This window comes from Adiantum capillus-veneris, chromosome 10 (assembly GCF_014529385.1).
Source record: "Adiantum capillus-veneris isolate H3 chromosome 10, ASM1452938v2, whole genome shotgun sequence".
Classification (NCBI taxonomy): Eukaryota; Viridiplantae; Streptophyta; class Polypodiopsida; order Polypodiales; family Pteridaceae; genus Adiantum; species Adiantum capillus-veneris.
The window spans coordinates 127,523,749-127,551,732 of NC_140940.1; the positions used below are offsets into that span (position 1 = coordinate 127,523,749).

At 43.1% G+C, this 27,984-nt stretch overlaps 1 pseudogene; it reads left to right on the forward strand.

Moving 5' to 3' along the window:
- Window positions 1–3,989: 3,989 nt before the first annotated feature.
- On the forward strand, window positions 3,990–27,876 carry LOC147449626 (2-C-methyl-D-erythritol 2,4-cyclodiphosphate synthase, chloroplastic pseudogene; annotated as a pseudogene).
- Window positions 27,877–27,984: the final 108 nt, after the last annotated feature.

Genomic DNA, 27,984 nt, shown 5'->3' on the forward strand with positions numbered 1-27,984 from the left:
GACACAGGAGCCCCCTCTCCATTGTAGCATGCCTAATTAGGCTCTTTGTGTACCTCTAGGCTACCATCATTTTGGTAGGGTGATAGTGTTTACATTCCCATGATTGTAGCTAGCATGCTTGATTTGTGGGGATGCTTTGTGTGTGTAATCACTCTCTTGGTGGAGGTGTGAAGGTTTTCTATTTGATTTTCCCTTAATGAATGATTAATACCCAAGTTTTTATTGTGTTGTGGTGAATGCATTTACATTGGCGTGGGTGCATGTAGCAAGTTTTGTTAAGGATTGATCAAGGAAATTCTAGTTATATGTGTTTCATCCTTCTCCCACATCCATTATCAAGCACATTTATTTCCCACTTTCTCTTCTCTTTCCTTTCTCCCTAATCCTTCCTCTCTCCGTCACCCTCATACGTATATTTGCTCCGCATGCATAATTGCAACCATTCGTACGGTTAGCCAATAGAGGTTTTGAAAATAGGCACCCCTTCAAACCTCTCACTCCAATAATTCATTCCTTGGATCCTTTTTGGTGGCTCTCTTCCTCTCTCTCTCTTTCTCTCTCTCTCTCTCTCTCTCTCTCTCTCTCTCTCTCTCTCTCTCTCTCTCTCTCTCTCCATTAAGGTTGGTTGAAGGTGTGTGAGCACAACTCCTTCCATATGCTCAAGGCGATTCTCTCCCATAAAGTTGTCATTCTCAACAATAGAGGGTCAACTCTACTAGCTCTTGGTCGCATCCTAGCCGCATAAAACGCTAGGTGGTGCCCCTTCAATACCCCCTTATTGTGAGGCATACAAGTACTACCTTGGTGTAGAGGCCACCGGCTGCGCTTTGTGTGCTTCATTTTGGTGCCCCCACTGAGGAGGGCTACATAGACCTTCAGTTCACAAACAATGACGGCGTGCAATTTTCAACATGGACAACTAGCATGAAGAGTTTGCAAATTGGGGGATAGAGGAGGAGGAGGAGGCTCTAGAGGCCCTGAAAGCTTTCATCGAGATCTTGTTTCCTGACTGTAGCATCATTGACATTCAAGAAATAAGTCCCTCTCCTTGCCTTGTTTGTGATCGTCGCTAACAAGGAAGAATGAGGAGAAGAGCTTGATTTACCTCTCCTCTTAACCTATGAATGCTCCAATAACCCCCAATGCACACACAATTGAAATTCTACATCAATACACACGAAAGTACCGTAACGCACAATAAAGGAAGAGAGAGTACTACTAGACCTCTCTTTCGTAAAAAGGTAATTAGGAACAGGAAGATCACATCCACACCTAAGTGGCCTAAAGCTGTAGCACGTGCTCAAGCGTGAAGGTGACATTTGGTCCCATCTCATTTAGTGGGGGTTACATGACCACTTTTGGCAAGAAAAAGGCAAGTGAGCAACCAGCTTCAACATCAAACCTACAACCACGAATTTCACCCCTTAACCCTCATGAAGCAAAGAGGCGGAGGCTTGCCTATAAGATTTCCGCTCGTATGCGTGTGCTCCCAGTGCACTTTGTGAATCCAGACGCCACCAGTCCTAAGCCAACCTCTTGGCCGCGTGAAGATTTCTTTGGATATTGTCCAAAGTTCTTTGGTGATCGGGTGAAGAGCCTTCCCGCTTTACCTTTGTCGCTAATTTTCAAGAAGCTATCTCAATCTAAAGAGACTATACTTGTTGTGATGTTTTGCACATTAATGGTGTAGCTTTTGTTCGTCGTGCTGTTCGTCGTGCTGATTATGGCAATAGCATCCAACTACTACTTGCAAAAAGGCTCGGCATAGTAAGAAGTATTGCCATCATCCCCTACATCTTCATAGACATGTCAGGAAGAGTAAAGGTGATCCGAGGTGCCGACCTTCTATGGATGATCAGGCTCATTGGTCCAAAGATGGTGCAACTAAGCTAGTCTATTTGTGTGGGTAAGTATGGATGCCAATAATGACAATAATGATCCACGGATGTTTCCTTTCCATTTTGTGCGTCATATGCATGTTAATATATGTATTGATAGGAAATTATTCTATCAGCAAAGAATAGCCTTGTTGTGTGGAGCTGAAAGACTTGGGAAAATCTTGCGCTCTCCTCATCCTGTCATTCTACCCTTAGTGGATTATTACCACTCTTTTTATGTGTCAATATTCATTCTATTTTGAGCTAGCTATGCTAAAGCTCCAAATTGTACTTATCATACTCTACTTTCATTAAATTGGATCTGTTTGTGTAATTGTGTACTCTCTCAGTTACATTATGGCCTTCCCTAATTTTTATGGTAAGCCTGGGGAGGTTGCTTCAGACTTTTTGGATAATTTGGAAATGGCATTTTTAGTGTCAGGAAGGGATCATGAGGCCACAAAGCTAAGGGACTTTCCACTAGTCTTAAGAGAAGGCGCTAAAGTATGGTATCAAAATTTGGCACCCGAAGAAAGAAGAGACTGGGAAGCCTTAAAAATGGCCTTCATCGAAGAATTTCTCCATCATGAGCCTCCAGAGGAGATATGGAGACAACTCTTAGAGCTACGCCAAACATCACCCAATGACTATAGAAGCTATGAAGGGAAGTTTTCCAACCTGTGGGAGAAGTGGTGTGCATCACTAGGTGAAGGGGAAAGGGTGCCAGAGTGCCTTAAGAAGGACTGTTTCCTAGCAGGGCTTTACCCCATCCTTCGAGAACAAGGTTAAAGGTAAATTCCCAGACACCTTTGAGAAAGCTATGAATTATGCAAGGGAGAAGGATAGGAAATTAAAGTTCCAAGCTCAGCTACAAGGAGGAATGGAGCCTCCACTGCTAGCTCAACCTACGGCAAGGGTAGTAGCAGGGACAGGAGCAACAGACCAAGAGTCCTCTCAACAAGAGCTGCTTCAACAAATCACCAATCAGCTAGAGAGCCTGTCCATCAATTTGGTTCAAGGTGTAAGGGCTCCCTAGCCAGGAAATGAACGAAATAGACAAGAAGGACAAAGGCAAACCCGTGAGTACGTTTGCTAAAATTGTGGAGAGGTAGGTCATGGCATGTATTATTGCCCTCACCCACGACGTTATCAAGGAAATGGTAATCAAAGACGACCTCCCCGCCAACAAGTCACCCCTCCTCGAGCAAGGTGCCAAATGGACAAAATGCACATGTGGCTCCACCAATTCAAATATTGAGACTCCCTCCTCCACCACCACAAGCACCAGCAGAGATCCCTCCACTAGCATCAGGTGGAGAAGATAGGGCTGTCTCTGTCATAAGTCTTGACAATGGTAAGGATAAAGGGAAAGAAAAAATGGAGGAAGTTGTTGCCATGCCAATAAAAAGAGTTAGGAGACAAAGAACTGATGAAATAGAAGCTTCAGAGCCAGATAAAGGGAATGAGGGCTCCTCCCAAGTGATAGGAGACAAGAAAAGGAAGAGTAGGTCAAGGAGGCACATAGGAGTAGAAGACTTTCCACTTGGGGTGGGATCCATACCCTATGACCTCATAACAGATGTGAGTAAGCAAGGACCAAAGATCTCATGGCAGCAACTCCTACACCTTTCCCCAAAGATGCATAGAACCTGGTCTAAGATGGTTAGCACTAGGAGGGCTAAGGCAAAGTCAGTTGGGTCCATTAGTGCAAGAGGCATGAAGGATATTGTGCCAGTCATTGATGCAGAGATTAAGAGTCAGCGAGTCTCCAATGTGTATGTGGATGGTGGAGCGGAGATTTGTGTTATGACAGAGAAATTGATGCACATGTTGGGTTTGGAAGTAAACGAGAAGACTTCCTTACAAGCTAAGATGGCAAATAATGTAAGGGTGGCTTGTGTGGGAAAGGTTAATGGAGTGAAGGTTTCAGCTTTTGGTGTGGTAGTCTCAATTGATGCTTATGTGATTCCAACTAAGGGGGAGGGCTACCCATTAATTCTTGGAAGACCTTGGCTTATGGCTATGAAGGCCAGGCAGGATTGGGAGACAGGTTCCCTTGAGTTGCACCCAAGTCATAAGTCCGGTGGCAAGCAACAAAAAATTGTGTATGACATGAAGCAGGGTAGACAACAAGACCTGGATATGGAGACTTCGGTGAACGAATGGAGCACAAGCAACTACTCTTCGTTTGAGGGTGAGTCATCTGAGGAGGATGCTTGTTCTTTGGAGGTAATGGGTATAGTACTACGAGACCTTGAAGGAGAGGGTAGTCAAGACTCTCTAAACAAGGAGGAAGTCACATGCCTAGAAGAGATGTTAGCTAAAGACCTACCAGAAGAAGAAAAAGGACCCTATTTGCAGGTATACTAAAGAAGCATGCTAGTCTCTTCATAACTGATTATTGACACATTAAAGGAGTAACAGTGACTCAACACCATATCCAATTGAAATAAGGTGCCAAGCCAGTGGTGCAAAGGCTTAGGAGATTAGGGCTAGTGCAACAAGATGCGCTCTTAAAGGAAGTGAAAAGATTACTCAATGCAGGATTTATCTACCTAGTGGAAGATTCCGAATGGGTGTCCCCGGTTGTGGTAACACCAAAGAAAAATGGGAAGTGGAGAGTGTGTGTTAATTACAAGACTCTAAATGCAGCCACAAAAAGGGACCATTTTCCTTTGCCTTTCCAAGATGAGATACTAAATGAAGTGGCTGGTCATGAAAGGTACATAGGGTGTGACGGGTACTCAGGCTACTTCCAGATCAGAATTGCAAATGAAGATCAAAGGAAGACTACCTTCATAATGCCTTGGGGGTGTTTTGCTTACAGAGTTATGACTTTTGGCTTAACTAATGCCCCAACTACTTTCCAAAGGTTTACGAACTTGGTGTTTCAACCCTACTTTGGTAAATCCATATGAGTCTTCATTGATGATTTTTGCATTTACAGCTCTAGGGAAGTGCATCTTTCCAAGGTTGATGAAGGCTTCACCCATCTGGCCCAATTGGGTGGGCAGTTAAATAAAGACAAGTGCCATATAGGTGAGAGTAAGGTCACTCTACTAGGCCATGTTGTGTCTCAAGATGGTATTGAGGCTGACCCTGAAAGGTAAAGACATTGTTAGCCTTACCTACTCCTTCAAACGTGAAGCAGCTAGTCTCCTTCATTGAAAAGGTTTGCTACATGGGACGATTCATACATCTCCTTTCTCAGGAAATCTATCCTTTGCAGCAGCTCACTAAACACACTACATTGGCATGGAGTGAGGATGTGAAAGGTGCTTTCAAGAAGTTAAAACCATTTTGAGCTCATTACGTGTCATCTTGCAGCCCACATGGGGTGAATTATTATATGTGAATCCTAGTGTAGGCCCAGGAGGTCTAGGAGCTGTCTTGATGCAAAAAGACCCAAAGACGTCTCTCATGAGACCAGTTTACTTCTCTAGTAGAGTGATGACAGCTGCTGAAAAAGGTTTCAACGCAAATGAGCAATTGATGCTAGCTCTTAAGTTTGCAGTGGAAAAGCTTTGGGCTTACTTGCTTCCGAGACAATTTGTGGTGATCACAACAAGGAGGTCTTTCCATATGCCCTACGACACATGGAACTGTCTCAAAGAATAGCAAAGTGGGTGGTGCAGCTTCAAGAGTTTGACTACACACTAGAGGTAGAGGATTCCACCCGTGCTTGTTTGGCAGATGTCCTCACACAAAGGTGTTATGAGAAGATCAAGAAAGAGGCACCTAGTAAGGTACCACCTATCCTGGAGCTTGAAATTCTATTAGGGGCACACAGTCTATATTTTGATGGAGCTTACAAGAGAACAAAAGACAAGGCATTAGCAGGTATAGTGATACTAGGTCTAGAAAAGGAGAGAATTTTTACAAAAGGGTTTCACCTAGAACAGGTTCATTCTAACAATGAGGCAGAGTACCATGCCCTTGTTTTAGGGTTACAATGTTTTCTTTCTCAAGGCATCACAAAGCTAAACGTTTTGGTGACTCCATGTTGATTGTTAAGAAAATGGTTGGCGTATGGGCCTGTAAAAATGACAAATTGCCTATTAAGATGAGGGAAGCAAAGGCCTTGTTGAAGGGTTTTAAAGAAGTTCGAGTTCACTTTGTACCTCGAGATCAAAATCGAGAAGCAGATGCCTTAGTAGCTGAAGAACTACAAACTCTCATGGTAGGCGTTGTCCTTGTGAAAAGTCCTTTATACCAGGGAAAGGAGGAGCTACATGATTTACTTTACTTTCTTGAGCATTGTGAATCACCCTCTGGTATGAGTAAAAGTGAACGTAGGTGGCTGGCAAAAAAGGCTACCAGATATAGTTTGGTAAGTGAGGACTTGTATTGTAAGGGGAAAGATGCTGTCATGAGGAGAGTTCCCTCATCCCAAGAGATCAAGGATATTTTGTTTAGCTGTCATGAAGGTGTGTGTGGTGGCCACTTTGCACAAGAGATCACTAGCAGGAAGATCTTACAAGCAGAATTTATATGGCCTAGCCTCCATCAGATGTACAACTCTGGTGCCGCACATGCGAGGTTTGCCAAAAAGCCGAATGAAGGCGTCTTGCTCATGAAAATCAGCACCCAATTAAAACCTTCGGGCCTGTTGAAAAATGGGGAATAGATGCAATAGGACCACTATCTTGCACTCAATCAAGAAAGGAGTACATCATTATGGGGGTGGATTATATGACCAGATGGGCAGAAGCTCGACCCACAAAGCGCATCACAGCCAAGGACGTGAGTGATTTCATCTTTGAGTGCATTTTTTGCCATTTTGGCACACCTTTGGAGATTCTCTCCGATAGGGGACCGGGATTTCGAGCTGATTTAGTCAGGCAATTGATGAGCAAGTTGAAAATCAAGCGCATGCACTCAACGCCATACTATCCTCAATGAAATGGTCTTGTGAAGAAGGTAAATGGTCTTATATGTAAAATCATCACTAAGCAAGTGCATTTACATCCTAAGGCATGGGACAAACGCTTAGATGCAGCACTTTGGGCTTATAGAACATCCTTGGGGTATACACCCTTTCACTTGGTTTACGGGCAAGAGGCACTACTACCTATAGAAGTGGAGCTAGCAAGCCTCCGAGTTCTAAAGGCACATCAAGAAGGTAGTCAAGAGAAGCAGGTGGAGAGAAGAATCATTGATTTAGAGAGGGTAGGGCTAGATCGAGAGTCAGCAGTGAAGTACTATGCGGCTCAGGCAGAGAAGAAGTGAAGGAAGTTCAATCGCAACCTTGTCAAGAAAGACATCAAGGAAGGATCTTTAGTGCTGAGATACGACAATCGCTTTGATCGCAGAAAGGATGGTAAGTTCTTGCTTAAGTGGGAGGGTCCTTTTGTAGTGATACAGAGGTTCTCAAATGGCAGTTACCAGCTAGGTGACTTAGATCGTAAAGTACATCAGACCCCAGTAAATGGTTGGCGATTGAAGGCCTACCACTGTCGTCTTTCACAACCATATGTTGGTGGGATCAATGATAAGGTTGGTTCAGAGCAGAGATCATCATATTTGAGCTCCGACTAAGATAACCACCATGTACATAGTGTTTACATTCCAAAAAAAACAAAAAAACAAAAAACAAAAAAAAGGAAAAAGAAAAAAGAAAAAATGTTTCCAGTGAGAGTGGATATTGACAATGGATGGGGTATGGCTTTCAAGGGTCTAGGAGACCAATTGTTTGTCATGGGTGGATACAATCATTCATCAAAAAGGGCTAAAAAACAAACAGGATGCAGTAGTCAAAGGGTAGTTACATGGCAAAGGAAAGGGTCATGATAGAAGTCCAAGATATAACGTTCGCATATCAAAGGCTTTCATCTACTGTTCAATTGCTTCAAGATTGCAGGTGTGTAATGCACTCCATAAAACACCATATTACAACACCTTCTATGGCTAGAGCCATAAAATACCTCTAGCTTTAGGGGGAGGGCTATATGATGCGTGCTTTTTATGACCCCTCTTAAAACCACAATTTTGGCATTGCCAGCAACCAAAAGGAAGAAGCTCCTCTCAACCAAGAAGGCTCTAGTGCATGTATAACAATGTTGAGTGTTGCCACAAAGTCATCTTGGTAATGATCATAATTAGCAACGTAAAAGTGTTTCCCAGATGCGACCACCTAAGCTTGCACCGCTAAGGATTACAATAATGACTAGAATGATCACATCAAGAAGTGTGAAGCAATGGAGCAACAAGAGTGAACCTTGCTCACTAGAAGGGTTTTTTGGTACTTAAGGTTTGGCTAAACCTTGTACAAACTCAAGAAATAAAAATAAAATAAGTTTTGGCAGTGGATCTATTACTAGGAAAATGTCCATTTTTGGCAAGGGATTTCGGCATGGTTTTGGCACATGGATGAGCTTCATATGGGATGGAGCCCTAAACAAAGTTGAAACCCATGGAAAAAACGAACTTGGAGTTGGTTTCACCTATGGTATAAGTGAAACTTGAAGGGCCAAGTGGTGGGATCCACTACCTAGGTATTTCCTATTATGTAATTGCCATGTGTACATAATATCTACTAGTCTTACAAATAAGATGCCTTAGTACATCATGGGTCCATGGGGCCTCTTGAGGTGTCATCACAAATGTGATGCATAATGAACAAGTACAAAAAGAGAATCATGCAGGGTGGGTCACCTCACTTTTGACTCATAAGGAAAAGAGGGAAATGCCAATCCAATTTTCTTAATTTTTCTCCATTTTCTTGAGAGAAATGATTCCCCCACCCCCCAAAGATCACCCTAGACCCCCCTCCACACCCTCCCCTTGTCCTCTATCAACAAAATTCAGGCAAAGCAAGTGGGCCCAACATATTGGAGCCATTTGTGGTGAAAAAGGTCTTTTTTTAGGTCATATTCATCACCTAGTCTTTCCTCCTTTCACCCTAGCCACCTTCTTGCCCACACACACACTTAACATTATTCAAAATTCTATCATTTTTCACTCTTAATCAACCCTCTCAAGCTTCCACGGCTGCACTTCATCTTCCTCCTCTTACTAGTGTGTGTATGCACTAGTTAATTACATACACTATCACTAAATTCCTACACATATTGAGGATCCATAATGGATTTCTATTCTCTATTATAACCTCTACTTAATTCCATCAAAATCAGCCACAAAAAACCTTAAAACAACTCCATAGCTTCACCCCTCTCCACCCAATTCTCTTTTATCCTCACACAAATGTATCTATCCCTCTAAGTATCGCCCATTCCTCTCTCTTTTTCACCACAATTTGGGAGATAGGTGCTAGTCATTCCACAACCTCCAAAGAAGAATGTGAATTGCTGCAAATAATGACCAAGAATCAACCTCTCAAGTGCAAGGTGAAGCTTCAAGGTCAAGGCATCAAGAAGGCCCCCCAATTCAAGCCCTTAATTGTAACTTTCACTAATTGTAATGGGGTGGGAGAGGCTATATAAAGAGCCCCCCATCTCAGCCCAAAGACATGGGAGCCCCCTCTCCATCGTAGCATGCCCTAATTAGGCTCTTTGTGCACCTCTAGGCTACCATCGTTTTGGCAGGGTGATAGTGTTTACATTCCCATGATTGTAGCTAGCATGCTTGATTTGTGGGGATGCTTTGTGCGTGTAATCACTCCCTTGGTGGAGGTGTGAAGGTTTTCCAATTGATTTTCCTTAATGAATGATTAATGCTCAAATTTTTATTTTGTTGTGATGAATGCATTTACATTGGCATGGGTGCATGTAGCAAGTTTTGTTAAAGCTTGATCAAGGCAATTCTAGTTATATGTGTTCCATCCTTCTCCCACATCCATTATCAAGCACATTTATTCTCCACTTTCTCTTCTCTTTCCTTTCTCCCTTCTCCTTCCTCTCTCCCACTACAAGAGGTTGTGTGCTCTTGTGACGCTTTTAGCGACGAAAATACATTGGGTTTTTATAACCCCCGACGTCGCTAAGAGTGTCACTATGAGCGTTGATATGAGGACGTCGCTATACGCATCGCTATGATAGTCGCTATAAGCGTCGCTATAAACGTCGCTATATAGCGATGCCTATAGCGACAACTATAGCGACGTTGCAGAGCCATCAATAGCGACGCTTATAGCGATGCTGCAGAGCCTTATATAGCGAAGCTCATAGCGACACCCGAGAGGAATTTTTTTTGGTGGAAGGGCATTATCCATCAACCATATTGAATGTTTCATTTGTCTATTTACCTTTTGAAGAAAAGTGCAAAGGTAAATATAGACCCAAAATAGTCACCCACAAGACAATATAATCATTAACTCCATCATCCATAGTACGTATTGTTTGCAAAATAAAAATACAAAACTGACAAGCGTGAATTGATGAAAGTAAATCAATGACAATTGTACACATAGGCAAAATCACTTGATGTTAATCTTTGCAAATGTAATAGTTACAAACCATTGTCATTATTTAAAAAAGATACATGGTTTTCAAAAAGACGTATAAAAGTCGTCTCATGATACATAAGCTATGACAAAAAGAAACTAATGCTATCTAGCTATGGCTAAACTGACATCATCTAATCAGACGTCTCATCGCGTCCAAGCAGCGTATCTGTCGGATTTTGAAAAAAAAAACAATAAGATAGCTTTTTGTAAGTATAAACATATAGTGACGTTTATAAAACAATACAATAAATAGAAAAGAATAAACCCTAATACTAACCATGCTGCCGCGATAACTCAGGATGTCTATAAGGGTGTTTAAGCCCTTCCTGCCTGCGTACTCACGCTCGTACGATGTGCGATCGCGTCCTGTAAATGACCACTGTCAAAACATACAAAGAATCCATTATGTTAGAATTTAAAATCCCATAAATCCTAAACTATCAAACATAGATGCGAAAACACTTACAAAATCAACCTCAAATGATGCCCACCCGCCGCTCCCCAAGTGGTGCGAGCTCCCTGCCTCTACTCGCGCTCTGGCTGCCTCCTTTTGTTGCTTCCTCTTGTCGGGATTCTCGCACGCTTCTTTCTTCGCATTCTTCCAATCTTCTTTGGCCAACCAATCTGGTTTGCTCCACCCATGCTTGATTGCTTTTTGCACTTCGGAACGCTTATGCTTGCAGTATTCACGCATTCGAATCTTCATCACATCTTCATTGAGGCGGTCATCCCATGTTGGAACGGGAAACTCGTCATGAAGCATGCTGATGACTCTGTCTTTTAATTCATTCGATACTTCACTCTAGGTGTTTAGTATGTAGTGTCTAAACACCTGAGAGCAAAGACCGTGCATGTCCGAAATCACCTTCTTGCCTTCATCACCCAAGATGATGCCGTCACTGAAGTCGACGGAGTAAGGCAAGCCCTCTCGCCGCTGACGCGTGAACCTGGGTGTCCCGACAGGGGTCTCTAGCGGCGTGTAACCGGGGGTACAGATGCCAGGACTCTCCACTGGAGTCTGAGCCCCGAAGCGAGGAGTGTCCACTAGAGTGACTCCTAGAGGAGTAGCTAGTGGTGTGCAGCTGCGGGGAATGGCAGTCAGCCGCGCAAAACCTGGTGTCGATGGCAATGCCGTGGCTGGTGTCGGGACGGACAAAGAAGGGGAGGGTAAAGAGCCTTGTCGCGAACACGAGGTGGTGTCGAAGCATCGGTGGCGAAACTCCCACAACAACCGCCACTGCCACCACTAAAGGACTGGAGAACAAAAGGGAGAGGAACTAGGCCTCACCATCCCTTTGTCTACCAATTCCTGTACTTGCCTCATAATCTCCTCTTGTTCAGCTTGTGAGACTCTATAAGGAAGTTTGTTAGGCGGTGAGCTTCCTGGAAGGAGCTCAATATGATGGTCATCATCCCCTCGTTTTGGAGGTAGGTCCATAGGGATATCATCGATGAACACATCTTGGAATCCTTTTAGAAAAGTAGACAAGTCTAACTCTTCTTGATTCCTATCATTTTCATTTGATGAAACATTATTAGCTTTTAGAGACTCTTTGACATAAATCATGTACGCAGAAACTGAGCTCTTCATTGATTTATCAAAAGAAAGAGGATTTACAAGTGGAATAGTGCGACCACGCTCACTAGAATCTATATACATGTTCTTTCCCCTGTAGGTGAAGTAAATTCTCCTTTCAGGGAACTTCATGTTGGCAGCCATGTGATCAAACCATGGTGCCCCTAGGATAACATCCTGATGTTGGAGAGGAGAGATGAAGAAGTCTTCTTTGTCGACATAGCTTTGGACGTGAAGCCTCAACTTCCCAATCAAGGGAGTAACTGAGGCTTGTTGTCCCTTGAAAGCTGCATCAGCTGTTACTATATCTCCCATCTCAAAAGCTTGAATGCCCAACTTGGTGGCCAACTCTATTGATATGAAGTTGAGAGTAGAGCCAGGGTCAAACAAGATGAAGGCATCATGCTCTCTTACCTTTCCCCAAGCATAGGAGAGTGATGATCCTTTGCAACGAGCATCCTCTTTTGAAGCTTTGATGGTGGAATCCCTAGGAGTCTCATTGCGGGTATTCTTCTTGGGGCAAGAACGATAGCCATGTCCTTGCTCCCCACACTTGAAACATTTATGGTCCTTGCGAAAAGCTTCAAGCTCTTCAGGAGAGAGTTTTTTTTTACCTTTGTAAACTCCCTTCTCCTTGGACCGATTGTTGTTGTTGGAAGTGCCTTGGGAATTATTTTGTGCATTGGATTTCCCCTTTGCATCATTTTTATCTTTGTTTTCCATGGGCTTGACATTACGTCTAGCCCCTTGATGGAAATTGATGCGTGAAGCAACCATGGTGTGATGGATTACTTCGATAATAGTACCAGGCCGTTGAGAGTTGATGTATTCGGCCATCTCTTCAGGTAATCCCGCAAAGAATTGTTGTCTTTGCTCGGCAAAGTCTATCTTTTGAAAGACAGTAGCTTTGAGATGTAAATCCCAAAACTTGTCTACATACTTGTTGATAGACTCATGAGAGAGAATCTTCAAGCTCCGCCATTCAGTAAGAACTTTATCTTTAGTATCTCTTGGAAGAAATTGCTTCATGATGGAAACTCGTAGAGTTTTCCATGTCTTTGGGGCTTCTCCATTGCCACGAAGGCTAGCCCACCATTGACGAGCTGATTTTTGGAAGTGCATAGCTACATGGCGTAGCTTGGAGGACTCTGTGAAGCCCTCGTCCCCAAAGGCCACATCAAATTGCTGGATGAAGGCCAACACTTTGTCGGTAGCACCAAAGGTGCCATCGTAGGTGAGAAAAGAGATACTCTTTCCTCCCTCCTTGAACTTCTTTAGCTTTTGTGACCTTCGCCATGCAGGAAATGATTTGCGATGTCCTCCCCTCTTGTATTCTCTAGGAGAATAGCCATAACTTTCATCGGAAGAGGAGGAAGGTGAAGAAGAAGGAGAAGAGGGTGACCTCTTCCTATCCCTTTTCTTCCTTTGTTTCCTCTCTTGCCTTTCAGAGTGATGAGGAGAAGGACTATAGGTTGCTCTTTTCCTCTTGGGAGGAGTAGGCAATCGTCTAGACCGCCGTCTTCGTGGAGCCACCTCTTCAGAAGAACTTAGACTTTCATTGCTTTCTTTATCTTTGGATTCCTCCTCTCGAATGGGAGAGTCTTCTTTTGAGAGTCTCTTCAAGAGGCCTCCTAAGCTCTCTCTCCTCTGGGAGAGGAAGGGAAATTCCATAAGCACGAAGTTGTTGAGTAACTTCGGCTTGCAAAGCAGGGTTGCCCATAGCTTGCTGCAACCTAGCGACGAGATAATTCACAAACATGGGAGCATCATCCTTAGCACCTTCATGTGCAAAATCAAAGCTATCAATGTTCATTCTACTCTCTTGATTATTGTCAGCCATGTTAACAAAATTTATGTTTATACTTAGTGTATGCTTTGGCAGTTCAAAACCTTAGTTGCCACTCCTCTTAGCCTTTGAAAATCGGCTCTTAAGTATCTACACCCATGGCTCAAAGTGGTTAATTATAGAGAGTAGAGGAGTAGGTCTAACATAGCAGAGTTGCCAAGGGCTAGCTCCTTTCGGACTTCTTATGGCTCAATAATGGTAAAGCCGTAGGCAAGTCTAAAAAGACTCCATTATTAAGTCCAAAGCTCCCGAGGTGTGCACCATCCCCCACATAGTGGGCTTAACAAAACCGATATTAGATCCCAGTTCCACTTACTCTATTATAATTAACAACATAAAACATTTATAGGCTACTTAAGGACCTCTCTTCTTAAGCAAGAAAAGAGAAACCAAATGCTTTGATACCAATGTAATGGCATTTGCCTATTCAATTTGAGAGTAGCGGAATTTAATGAGAGTACTTTCAAGAAATGATTTTGTGAGCATAGCGGGTAGACATAATTGAAGATAGCAACATAATTATAGCAATTAGTTAACTTGGCATGGACAATACTTTTGCAAGAGAGAGAATTTAGAGAACATGACAACAGTTGAGGACCGGATTTATGTGGAGCCGGTCCCCCCTCCAATAGGCATTTGTATTATGATTTCTCCCATAAAGAGAGACTTGTTACAATACATTCTTTGTGTTCCTTGTGACCTAGGTGAAGCAATGAAGATGGAAAGCTTCATGCATCACCATCATAGCATAACCTAAACTTGAAGAAAGCTTTAACTATACCAAGCCTCAGTCCCAAGACCTCAAACACCTTTGAAGGTGGAGAGAGCTAGCAGGGAATGAGGGTAGGGAAGAGGAAGAAGAAACATTTCATACGAGAAAGAGCTAGTTCCTCACTTATCATAACTCTTGTGCTAGCATACATAATAGCATAGTAATGAAGAAGAAATAGATGGCAAGCTCAAGCATTGAAGCATGGCTCTTGGATGGATTTGCACTCCATAGCCAAGAGTGTTGGTGTAGGCTCTCAACCTCTACTTGCTTCGAGAAAGAGAGGGAGCTCTTGCACTTTGCATAGTACAAAATGAGAGTGTTTGTGAGTGTGTGTGGGTGAGTATACCCCCTAAGCACCCCCCTAGCTTGCTTGGGTCGACCCCCCCTTGTAGCTCATTGGACCCCTCCAGGCCTAGCCAATCACAAGCAGGAGCCATTACAAGCAACATGGGTAGCCTTGGGACAAGTGTCCCCCTTTCCCCTTTGAGAGAGAGGACTTGATAAATGCAAAATCAATTAACTAAATATCCTAAATTATCATTGGACCCCTTGGGTGGCCAACCAATAGGCTTCAGACACACCATGAGGGCAACATGGGGAGGAACTTGACAAGTGTCCTTGCTGCCTCTTCAAGCTCGGGATTCCCTTGTGTGTGTGTGTGTGTGTGTGTGTTCTCTCTCATCCCCCCCCCCCCCCCCCCCCCCTTGTAGGCTCGTCCCCCTCCTTGTAGGGATATTTTTGACTTTGGATGAGCAAGCCCCTTAGTCATCAAGCATGACTAAGCACTTGATGTAGGGGGTGTTCCCACAAGCATCTCAGGCAAGCTTCTCAAGCCACCTCAAGCACTTTAATCATGCACCAAGTCAAGCACCTCAAGCATGGAGCCAGTCAAGCACCTCAAGCATCTTAATCAAGCACCTCAAGCATGAAAAGCACCTCAAGCAGGACAAGCACCTCAAGCACGACAAGCACCTCGAGCTCAACCCTAGCTTACCTAAGGTCAAAGGACTTTTACACACATTATTGGAGGTCTTCAATGAAGCTAACCCTAAGGTCTTATGCTCCATTGGTTAGCCTTGCTCTTGATAGACCATCTTCCATTTGGGCCCCTTTACTATTGGCCCCGTGTTGAGATAGATCTATAAGCACATATCTATATCTTAACACTTGCTCCCATTTATTCTCCCACATTAAGTGATCAATTTAATATGAGAAAATCATTTGGGCTGGTTAGATATTAGATTTTATGACAGGACTTTTCCCATATCTTCTTAAAAATCCTCAATTAGCTAGTCACTGGGCTAGTTGAGCCAAAAAAATAATAAAAATAAAAAATATAAGTATATTATGACCCATTTGTGTGTAAATATTTCATGTATATAGGGCCTAAATATAAGGATTTTTCATAATTATTTTGGTATTTATTTAAATATTTATACTTAGGCGTGTGTTGTTTATGCTATGTACATTGACTCACCATTACCATATTTTTTCTTACCATTTTGCATACTCTTTATTCCATATAAAAATAATTTCATGCAAGCTTCTCTTATTTTTGGTGTAACTCCATCCCAACAAAAATCCAAAAAAACTAGTTCTATTTATGTGTATATTGTCTCACTATTGCGATTTTTTCCTTCCTACATCTATTCTCTATTACTCTCATAAATTAGACCACAAAAAATATTCATCTTTTTATGGTAGACTTATAATGAGAGAGATTTATTTTGACCCCTTTATATTTTTTCCACCTATATTATTTATATTTGACATGTACATATTTTTTTAGACCCCTCAATATTTGATTTTCTTAGTTGTACTATTCACTTATATCATGATCTCAATAATATCTTCAATTACAGACCTACCAAATAAGGTCAAGGGTATGTGGCATGCATGTATGCACCATGGGGAGCTCACTCTTGGAGGTATTCAAAAGAATCATCCAAAGAAGGACCTCACAAGGACCTTGTGCAGTGGAAAAAACAGTCGGTTTTGCTGAATTTTTAAAGATCACATGCTCACCGAATTTGAAAAGGTGATACAAACAAAAGTTGTAGCTCATGAGCTGAAATTTCACCTCAAATTTTTTCATATTTTTTTGAGCGACGAGCTGTGAGCTATGATTTTATTGGTGGACCCCAGTTTGCCCATGCTATGCAGCCACACTCCCTCTTCCACTTTATCATTTTCCTCTTTCACACACACTCCTCCCTCTCCTTCCCACTCCCAAACCTGCAACTCCCATGTCCTAATTCACCCTCTTCACCATTGCCACATCTCTCACACCTCCATAGCCTTCATCCTCCATTTCTACACCCTATGTGTCCCCCTTTCTCTCTACATATATGTCCATATTACCATATTCTCTTCAACTTTGTAAAGAACTTCAAAAAATCAGCAAAAATCCAAAGATAACCTCTACAAATGAAAGCTTTATCATGAATTTTCCAAGGTTTGAAGATAACATAGCTTCATCGACACGCGCTACTTTGCCATGCTGACCGCTTCTTCTACCGGTGCTGCAAAGAGGTGAATGTCAACTTCTCCAAAGCTTCAACCTCTCTTTACAAGCTCATCCCTTCTCTAACTTTTTTCATCATATATCTCACCATTTGGTGAATGATTTTGTAAATATCTTTTAGTGATAATTACTAACTACTAACCACTAACCTTATTGTAAAATGCACCCTCTAATAGAGTAGTCACTCCCAAATTATTCACTCAATCCTCTCTCCTTTCATCCTCAATAATTCTCTTCCCTTGAGTCCACATCCATGTGATTCAAAGGACAAGGGAGACCCACCCTCATTAAAAATAAATATAAATATGCATAATAATTTATTCCTTCAAATAAACTTGATTAGGCCTAATCCTAATCGGGGCTTCTAAAACCTATAAATAGAGCCCTTCTCTGCCTTGTAAATCACATGATCACACTATACCACACCATCCTCAACACATAACACACCACTCTTCAAGCCTAGTTGTGTAGAGTGTGTGCATCGTGAGTGCTCTATTCCATCACTACACATAGGTGCATGGAGAAGCTTGAAGTTAGTTATGCCATCGATTGGAGTGGAGTGATACTATACTCTTCACCACACTTGTAGCCTACTCTTGTGCATAAATAAGATTTATAGTTTTGGGTGCAATTGTATGCTGCAACTACGACCCTTCTCTCCAAATTGACTTGATAAGTGGCTCATCAGGTGGTTGAAGGTATATTGCCCTTGAAGTTTGTTGTGCCATTTCATGCTTGATGGTTTGAGGGCTTGCTGAATTGTTTGCCTAAAAGGTAAATTGTAAGAGGGTGCTCGGTGAGAGGTCTCCCGTGACCCTAAGACAATTTGTGTATTGGCAACAAGGTCAAGTTTTGTGTTGTCCCTCTATTTCTCATCAAGCTTTGTGTGCATCTAGTCTTTAAGGCTAAGACTGAGTTGCTCAAGTTGATTTGTGCTCTTTACCTCTCTCTGGTGTGGTGAATGTTTGTGTTTGGTGTGTGTGGCTATCTTGCATTCCCCTCTCTTTGTGCGTTTGAGTACAAGGAGATATCACGTGCGTCCTAGTTCGCATCTACAACTAGGTGGTGCCCCTTTTCTTGTTTAGTTTCTGGCTTGCCCCAGCCCCAATTGACCAGCACGGGAGCCTCGAAGGGTGTTTAGAGGCCGCTCTTCTTGTTGCCCGCCCCGGACCGCCTCAATACAAGAACTTGAAGGTGCTTGTAGCTTTGGAATGTTCAAGGGCTAGCAGCAACAGAAAGCGTTCTTCTTCTATTCAACTTGAGTGATGGAAGAGGAAAGTGCATAACTCTGAATTTACAAAACGGAGAAAAATTATTCTAATACAATATTTATGGATTTAAGAGATCTCTCTCTCATCCGCGCATAGCTGAACATAACTTCCTATATCTATATAGAGCTCTCCATTTAAACATATGTCCTCTGTTTCATTTTGTAGATCCTCTGCATGCACCCCATAGAGAGTAGCAGCTTGATGTTCGTCTGGCACCACCTCCACGGCTTCTGACTTAGCATCTTCTCCGATCTCCTCCATTGATGCCGCTGTGATTGGCACATGGTAGCCTTCATACGTCCGTGCACTACGAGGGGCTACCTCTATGACGTACCACCAGTTTGATGCAGACTTTGTAGGATGAAATATCACCTGCCAGAGCCACATAACTTACATGAGAGAATATGTGCATTGGATCGAGCAAGTGATTGATCATGAGTCGGGGCCAGTATGGTAACTCGTACCATAGAGATAGTCTCTTCATCCCTGGGGGCAATCCGTAGCATAACATCCGAAGATTTATTCTCCTCATGCCATGATGCTAGGGTGGCCATGGACTTACATTCGAAGAAATGCTTGATGCGAGGAGTAGAGGAAAGTGTTGCAAAATCTTTTGCGGAATTTTTGTTGCGTGGAGATCTACTCAATATCTTTCGGAATCACATTTCGGACATTTCTCCATGTCTATGTATTCCCCTCTGAAAAGAATGTAGTCATTAGGACAAGCATGGATCGAATTGTAATCCATCCCCAAGTTTCGCAAAATCTTTCTTACTTCCTCTCGGGAATCTGGCATCACATTATCAGCTGGTAGTATGTGCTCTTTGAAGGGGATCGGGGAGCACCACAGACGGAGAGTGAGAGAGAGAGAAGGAGACACACGACACACAGATATGGGTGGGGAGACTCAAAAGAGTGAGCAGCCCCCTATACACTTATGCTATGTATAAGGTATACAAGTTAGTGGGCGCCCAGACTCTGGGCGGCCGGGCAAGGCACAGACGCCTATACCCCAACAACCTCCCACTTAAAGGCGACTGTGCCTTTAAGCAAGGGAACCTAGTCTAAAGACTACAAAAGGTGAGAGAAAAACGCTCTCAACCGATGCCCACTGGCTGGCTGTGATCGTGTGCATCCGACTGTCCTGCTCCCGTGTATGTCCATACACCACTAGACGTACCGCACACGTACTGCAAGTATGTACGCAATACCTGCATATCTCCCTCATGCAATATGCCATCATCAGTCAAAAAACGACTGACAACCCCAACTGCAAATGCTCCCACTACAACTGCGATATCCGGTCTCAAGATCAACATCTCATACATGAGACCACCGAATGCCGATGCAATGCTAGCGGGCCCTGCTAGCTCTACGGAGCATGCATCAACATATATATCCCTGGCAATAGGCATCTCTGACTGACGAGGCGTGTCAGTCACATGCATCTCCTGACTGTCCGCAAAAGACGCATCAACCTGTCGTGCAACCTCAGAGCAAACCAGTTGCTCTAGGTGTCTACTGGAAGACATATCCTGCACAACTATATCCCCATGCTCACTGTCGAGCATAGAAAGGAATGATTGCATAATCGCTGACATCTCAGTCTCCTCTGCAATCATCCACTGCAAACATGACCACTCAATCTGCTGTGACTCACTAGAGCTCTCATGCTCTAACTCCGTATGCATAGACTCTTGCACAACCTCCTCCTGGCGTGACTCACTAGAGCAAGACCGCTCTACCCTTCTATCTTGCATAGAAGTATCTCGCACAACTGACTCTCTGCTTTGATCAGTCACTAGCAAAGCATGCATGTCTAACTCTGTCACCTCTCTGTGTGACTGCTCAAGTCGTGCCCCAACTGTGTGCACAACGAGCTCACTACTCTGCACTCCATGCAAAGCATCCTGCAACCCACAAGCAAAAGAGACTCGCCTGCTCTCTCGCTCTCTACCTGGTTGTGTGATCACAGAGACAACACTGTCTCTCACGTGATCCACATGCAATGGGTAACCTGTACCACTCATGGCACCTCTCGCAATCACTAGCGAACCCAAATGCATCACAAAATCTCGCTCTCGTAGCGAAATCTGACATCCACTATCCCGTAACTGTCTGACTGAGATCAAATCCCGTCTCTGGCACATAACGCACATGACGCAGGGTAAATCTCATACCACTGGGGCAAGGACAAACATACGTCTCCTGTACCCTCAATGTCATACACAGCACCATCAGCTATGTGCACACAACCAAGTCTCCCACTAGAAAACGTGCTAAACCACTCACGATGCGACGTGACATGGAAAGTAGCATCTGAATCTAGTAACCAATATGAAGACAATGTGCAATCCGATATGCAATCCGTAGACATAAGATCGCTCGTCTGAAGACAAGCTAGATGTAAATGTGACATCGCCATCACAAGCATACTCAGTAACCACCGTACTGATCTCACTAGCATCTCTCATGCCCAAATCTGCATCACGCATCTGTCGCCTCCGTTGTCTCAGACGCCTGAAACATCGACGCCTAATGTGCCCTCTATGTCCACAATGCCAACATGTCAAGTCTCTATGCCGTTGAGACTTGCGTGTGGGACCAATCTCTCCCATGGACATAGAAGTGGGACTAGACTCCCCTGTAGACATGGATGTCGCGTACATAGCATGTAAACTCTGCCATAAAGCATGACTTGTAGTCTCCCTCGAGACCTGCCAGTAAACAGACTCAACCAGATGCAAACAAATCGTAGACATGGCTAACTCATCAAGATCCTGCCAATCATCATCACGCATAGAATTGGGCTTCGCCGATAAACCATGCAAGGGTTTATCCCGCCCCAAATCCGCCAATGCAACAAACATATGCTTCTTCCAAGCAACAAAATCTGCACCATCAAACTGTGTCAGACCATAACGCTGGAAGTCAAATGAAAAATCAGCCATAATGCTCGCAAAAGAGCAACCAACAATGAGTAGCAAATGTCAACCAAATCAGCCCTAAACTGGCTCGAATCGCATCAAAAAAAGTCTGCAAATATGGCTGTAAGATATGGCTACAAATCAGTCCCAAAATTCAGCTCTTAACAGCTGCATAAACAAGTCACAAATGTGTCCCAAATCAGCCTACAACTGAGCCATACATGGACACCTGCAAAGAGGAAACAATGGCTGAAAATTCAGCACCCAAATAAGCCCTCAAACCTGCCTGTAAACTTGTAAACCTGTAGCTGAAACCTGCTGAAAAACCTCAAGCCATTAGTTCTCGAATCCGGCTACCTAGCTCGTAGCCACATAAGCATACATCACAATACTCACTCCTGTGAGTGTGCCAAGATAACTGTACGCCTGTCAAACCGTGAGCGAATCACCAAGCCCACACTGTGTGGTATCGATGCATACACACGCACAAATCTCCCACCTGCAGAGAACACCGCACGCAAATGCTGAGTGCAACCTGCAATCTCTACCTAGATCGCATAAATGATACGCATAAAACTCCTGGGAAAATTTCGCCAGAGTTTCGTCAGTAAAACGGCCACAAAACCAGTAACCAAACTGATTGCACGCTCAAAACCATGAGCAACCAAAGCGCATCAAACCGCACTCCAAATGCATGCACCAATCTCCACACTTTGCATACATCATTGCAAACACCTGCAAATCTAGTACACAAATATCTGCTCTACCTGTGACTGCCAAAAAACATGCTCGAGGCATACATTGCCGAGCTCAAAATGCAATCACATTAGTCTCCCTGAGCATCAAACCACATAAGGCATACATTGTATCCTCCCACCTATGACGAAACTTGCAGCAAATATCACTCTCACATTTGAGAGCAAACCATGTGTGGAATCCTGGACACACAATAAACAACTGCTGCTGCTGCAAAAAATTCAGCGTTCAGAATTTTAAAATTCTGATATAAAGATTGCGTCCGGAGCATGCCAAAACCCCAAGGTAGACTCCTGGATCACATGTATCCGAGTCTGGGTGTGAAAGCTATGCCAAAAACCTCCGTTTCGACCCAAAAAACACAGCATAAATTGCCAAAAGAGGGCTGAAAAATGCAGCTCCTCAATTGTAGCTCGAATGAAGTTTTTGATGGCTCGAATGGCTTCGAAAGGGGGGTAACACGTCAGGACACCTGCTGGAAACGCTCTCGGAAAGCTGAATTTGCCGATGCCGAAGTCGAAACCCTGTTTGCACTCTTGAAAGTGCGCGCGCGCGGACGCGATTTCGGGAATGAAACTGGCTCTCCGCTGTCATCGTGACTGTGCACACACGCGCTCCCTCCGCACCTACGCTCTGATACCAATTGAAGGGGATCGGGGAGCACCACAGACGGAGAGTGAGAGAGAGAGAAGGAGACACACGACACATAGATATGGGTGGGGAGACTCAAAAGAGTGAGCAACCCCCTATACACTTATGCTATGTTTAAGGTATACATGTCAGTGGGCGCCCAGACTCTGGGCGGCCGGGCAAGGCGCAGACGCCTATACCCCAACACTCTTTGAGCAATCTAGACAACATAAAAATACGGTACAATTGTGTAAAAATCTATCAGATCATTATACATTTAGAGTTTTATTAAAGTAAACTAATTGTAATAGATCACCTGAAAAGCGCTGTGACGCTAGTGTCACTCCATCCAAACTTTGCCTGCATGGTGAGAAGAACCAGGAGCGCTTTCAATCTAGACACACGTGCTCCATTATACAATGGCGTATTGGCTTCACTTTTCATATCATCATAGATAAGCCTCTCTGAATCCATCATCGTCTCGATCATTTCATCAATCTCGGGCTCAAACATTGCCTCGTTGGGAATGTGGTCTGCATGATCATCCCCCGAGCTATCAGAGGCTACATCTTGTGGCCTCACATATGCTGCTTGACCAAAGCGCCTGCGAACACGTCTATTGGGTTGCGAGATTGCTGCCTGTTGGCCAGCGTCAGAGTCCGACGAGCTATAATTGGCAACAACTCGATCTATAATAGATGGATTGAACTCGCCAAATTCGTGAACGTGCTGCAAAGAAATGCGTCTTGTCTGTCGCACAGCATGCTTGCAATGATTACAAGGACATAAGATCCTCGTTGAGAGATAGGTGTTTCGGTTGGACGGCCCCACATCCTCGTCACTACTCATAATGAGGGTAAAAATCTTATAACCTGGACAAAAAATTTAATCTTCTATTGGCATTCTTCGTCTTATCTCTCTCTCTCTCTCTCTCTCTCTCTCTCTCTCTCTCTCTTTGTTCACACTGTAAACTACCTCACATTCTCTAGTCATGTCCAATCCCCACACACCTCGGTCTAGAGGTGCACGGAGATCAGAACCACCGGGTTATAATCTCGTCTTTATTGGTCAATGTCTATATTTGTGGGTACAAGAAATCTACACACCCACGTCTGCATGATACTGCATGTAGTGGACAAAACCCCTTTGCCTCTTCTCTAGCTGTAGCATTTCACAACATCTTAACATCTTTTCATAGTAGATCTTTGTTTGTAGCATGCAGGTACGCCATTCTTGCAATGTAGCTGATGTCTGCTCAAGGCACTTAATTCTTACTCTAGGTTCGATGGGATGTGGTGTGTGTGTGTGTGACCCTTGGAATCGTCATCTTGCATCACTAATTTTTGTGTAGGCTCAATTTGCTCTTCCATTAGCTGATCATGATGGCTTATCGTATGGTAGCAGCAGTCGAACATGCAGGTGGAATTGCTGGTCCGCGTGGACTGTCGAGGCTGTGAGCGCAAGAAATTTTCTCGCCATTTCTGACAAGCGTCCGCGGCTCTCTGAGTTGCACCTACACGAAAATCTGAGTTGTATCTACACGAAAATCTAAATCTAACCTTATCTTAAACGATAAAAATAAGAAAATGCTATAACCTTTCTATCACCCAAGTGTGGTAGATTGGTTATGCCAATTCCCTCTTCAATAACAGGTAAATAACGTAAATAAACCTAAATCTAATATAATATAATGTAAATCTAAATCTAACATAAATAAACCTAAATCTAATCAAACGTAAATCTAACTAAAAATAAATCTAATCAAACGTAAAACTAACTAAAAATAAATCTAAATGTAATCTAATTTAACTTAAATAAACCTAAATCTAATTTAACGTAAGTCTACATCTAACCTAATCTTTAACGTCTTTTGGGATAGTTTCCTACGACGTTAAAACTCTCTTCTTCTTGTGTGTGTGTGTGTGTGTGTGTGCCAATAAAAAGAGAAAAATGGTATAACCTTTCTATCACCCAAGTGTGGTAGATCGGTTATGCCATTTTTCTCTTGAATAACAGGTCTTGAGTTCAACTCCTCGTCGGCTAGATCTTAAGGTCTCTTTAATTAGTTTTCTACGATGTAAATTAAACTCTCTTCTTCTCGGGTGTGTGTGTGTGTGCACACCAATAAAAAAAAGGAGAAAAATGGTATAAGTTTTCTATCACCGAAGTGTGATAGATTGGTTATGCCATTTCCCTCATGAATAACAAGTCTTGAGTTCAACTCCTGTCGACCAGATCTTTAAGGTCTCTTGGGATAGTTTCCTACGATGTTAAGACTCTCTTTGTTTTATATCTTTCTCTCTCTCTCTCTCTCTCAATGTGTGTGTGCATTCTTTGTTTATGCATGTGTGTGTGCATTTTTGGTTTATGCATGCTCTCTCTCTCTTTTCCTCTCTCAATGTGTGTGCATTCTTTGTTTATGCATGCGTGTGTGCATTCTTTGTTTATGCTTGTGCTCTCTCTCTCTCTCTATGTGCGTGTGTGTGTGTGTGTGAGAGAGAGAGAGAGAGAGGGGGAGAGAGAAAGAGGGGAACGGAACATGAGAGTGACGAGAGGGAAGGAGCATACCTGGCTCTCCTTCCTCTCCTCGTGTGTGTGTGTATATGTGTGTGTGTGTGTGTGTGGAGAAGAAAGAGAGAGAGAGGGAGAGCGCACGTTACCCTTCTTGCTTGAGGGCGCGCCGAAAACTCAGATCTGAGATCTGAGTTTTCGGACGCTCTCGGTTATTTTTTTTAGCCCTGGCGGCGTCGCTATAGGCGTCGCTATGTTACTTGTAACATAGCGACGCCGTGGTTTTTCATGTTTGAGCGTCGCACTACGAGCGTTGGTACTATTAAGTACCTCTTGTAGTGTCCATCACCCTCATATGTATATTTGCTCCATATGCATAATTGCAACCATTCGTACAGTTAGCCAAGAGAGGTTTTGGAAATAGGCACCCCTTCAAACCTCTCATTCCAATAATTCATTCATTGGATCCTTGTTGGTGGCTCTCTTCCTCTCTCTCTCTCTTTATCTCTCTCTCTCTCTCTCTCCCCATTAAGGTTGGTTGAAGGTGTGTGTGAGCACAACTCCTTCCATATGCTCAAGGCAATTCTCTCCCATAAAGATGTCATTCTCAACAATAGAGCGTCAACTCTACTAGCTCTTGGTCGTGTCCTAGCCGCATAAAACGCTAGGTGGTGCCCCTTCAATTACCCCTCACCGTGAGGCATCCAAGTAGTACCTTGGTATAGAGGCCACCGGGTGTGCTTTGTGTGCTTCAGGGCAGAGAGGGCTGTTTTCTTTTGCTGCAGTACATGCAGCATTAGTTCCCAGCCCTCTCTGCCCAAAAAAAATTTGCAGGTTTTGGTCTTCGGTACAGGTGACTGTATCAGCGTTGGTAGGGGCAACGGAATGAGCGTCGGAATTTAATATAATAATACCGGTGCCTATTACGTTGCATATTCCGACGGCTATTTAAAGGTATATTCGAAAGTTAGCTATACCGATGGTTATAGTGACGCTACGATACCGGCATCTCTTACGAGGCTTATTTCAACGCTACAATACCGGCGTCTCTTACGAGGCTTATTTTGGCGCCTTTTAGTTTAAAAATTAACGCTATTTCGTCGGTACCTGCACTGGCTTTAGCGCAACGTCTTGTAGTGTTGGGTGTCTCTAACCCCAAAAAGACCTTAAAATTTAAACGTTTTCAAATTGACTGCCCAAATTAAATAAAAAAAATATCAATCTTGGTATTACCTAATCGGCCTTTGCATGTGGAATCTCATGCAATTTTCAAAATTCAAATCTGACCAAATTTGCAAAATCCCATCCAAAATTACACTTTTTTTCTTGAGTGTCTCTAAATTGGCTCCTTTACCTAGGGTAGATAAATTTTTAGATTTGGTGCAGTCAATAGAACAAGCTTGTCCTGACGGTTAGACACCTGCTTCTCGGATTATTCCCTTCCCACCCATCGTGGTTCAAGGTCGACATTGAGGACAAAGGACTATAAAATCTCAAAGAGAGAGAGAGAGAGAGAGAGAGAGAGAGAGAGAGAGAGAGAGAGAGAGAGAGAGAGAGAGAGAGAGAGAGAGAGAGAGAGAGAGAGAGAGAGAGAGAGAGAGGTTCCTCCATAATATGTGTGTTGGTGTTCACGCTTTGGCTTCGTTATCATGAGAGCTAAGTTGAAGAAAAAACATAGTGGCTGAAGACCAGAAGTGCAAAGACTTTTTTGAATACTTGCAAATTTTCATGGAGATTATCGAGGCTCGACATTTTGTCCATGCTTGACATTTTGCTGTAGATAGTTTTTGTATCTAATGTAGTGTTAGAAAAAAAACAAATTCACAAACATACAAAATTCCCTTCAGGATAGATTCAAAGAGGGTTTTTTTTAAATAACTGGTATTTTACTCTAATTTCTTAAATTTTTCAAGCGGAATTTTTCCTTTCCTCTCCCATCAACCGGTTATTTTGATTTTTTAAGCGGCCCAAGGACAAGTTGAGGCACACTTTTCCCAAAAATTAATCTGTTGAAAACAGATCGCTTATTGTCTCGATGATAGTGATATTGTTTCTTGGTTTCTTGAGAGAGAGAGAGAGAGAGAGAGAGAGAGAGAGAGAGAGAGAGAGAGAGAGAGAGAGAGAGAGAGAGAGAGAGAGAGAGAGATTTAAGGAGAAGAGGTGGACATGATCGTCCAGGTAGGAAGATTTTCATACCACCTTATCTTGAGCAGACACAAGCTCAAAACAAACTAAATTTTTTCACAAAAAAATAGTATGGAAAGTCCATCTTGTTGAAACTATCATTCCAGATGTGAGTAAGGCTCTTGTACTACCTTTTAGAGTAGGGCCTGGTTTTGATCTTCACAGATTGGAGCCAAATTTGCCTCTTATAATTGTCGACACCATGAATATTCAACATGACCAAGGATGTGAAGCATATTCCAACAGTGATGTGCTTGTCCATTGTGCGGTAGATGCTATGTCTTTTGGACGTCTGCTAGATTTTTCCTAACAATGATTCAAAATGGAAAGGAACCGCATCTTCAATTTTTGTGAAAGAAGCTGTTCAATATTTGATGCATGAAGCGAGATATACTATGGGCATTTTAGATGTCGCAGTCTTATACGAAGGCCAAAGTGAAGTCCCCATAAGGAGGCAATAAAGTCAAACCTCTGTGAGCTTCTTGGCATAGATCCTTTAGTAGTTGATGTTAAGGTCAAAACCCATGAAAAGGTCGATAGCTTGGGAGAGAATCGTAGCATTGTCGCCCACACTGTTATGTTATTGATGAAGAAATAAGAAAACAATATATAGTAAAGATTTGTAGGCTTTAATTTCTAATGGTGTTTCTACCAATTAATTATTGATTAAGCAATGATTCAAAGAGAGAGAGAGAGAGAAGAGAGA